This window comes from Myotis davidii, unplaced genomic scaffold (assembly GCF_000327345.1).
Source record: "Myotis davidii unplaced genomic scaffold, ASM32734v1 scaffold276, whole genome shotgun sequence".
Classification (NCBI taxonomy): domain Eukaryota; kingdom Metazoa; phylum Chordata; class Mammalia; order Chiroptera; family Vespertilionidae; genus Myotis; species Myotis davidii.
Window position 1 is genome coordinate 236,607 of NW_006287906.1, and position 754 is coordinate 237,360.

A 754-nucleotide genomic window follows, 5' to 3' on the forward strand; every position below is an offset into this window, starting at 1 on the left:
CCTGGGTTACGAAATTCATGCACTGGGGTGGGGGGTGTCCCTCAGCCTGGCCTGTGCCCTCATGTCCAGGAGCCCTCAGGGGATGTCCAACTGCCCTGGAGGTGGGAAGCTGAGCAGCGCTCCCCCTATGGGAGCACACTGACCACCAGGGGGCAGCTCCTGCGTTGAGCATCTGCCCCCTGGTGTTCAGTGCACGTCACAGCGACTGGTTGTTTTGCCAAACTGGTCGGTCCAACGTCTGGCGGAAACCAGCTCTCCAACATCCCCTAAGGGGTCCCGGGTCCAACGTCTGGCCGATCCAAAGTCTGGCTGAAACCAGCTCTCCAACATCCCCTAAGGGGTCCCGGATTGCAAGAGGGCGCAAGTCAGGTCAAGGGACCCCCCATGGGAGCATGCTCAGGACTGGGGAAGGTCGCGAGAGGGTGGCCAGCCAGGGAGGGGCTGTGGGATCGCAAGTCAGGTCAAGGGACCCCGCCATGGGAGCATGATCAGGACTGGGGAGGGTCACGAGAGGGTGGCCAGCCAGGGAGGGGCTGTGGGAGGGCTACAGGGCGTGTCTGGCCCATCTTGCTCAGTCCCCATCCATCCGCCAGACCCCAGCAGGGAGCTAACCTAATGGTCAGAGCATCTGCCCCCTGGTGGTCCTGCAGGTCATAGGGAGCCACTGAGCAGCCTTAGCATATCATTAGCCTATTATGCTTTGATTGGTTGAACGCTGACCGGACACTTAGCATATTAAGCTCTTATTACATAG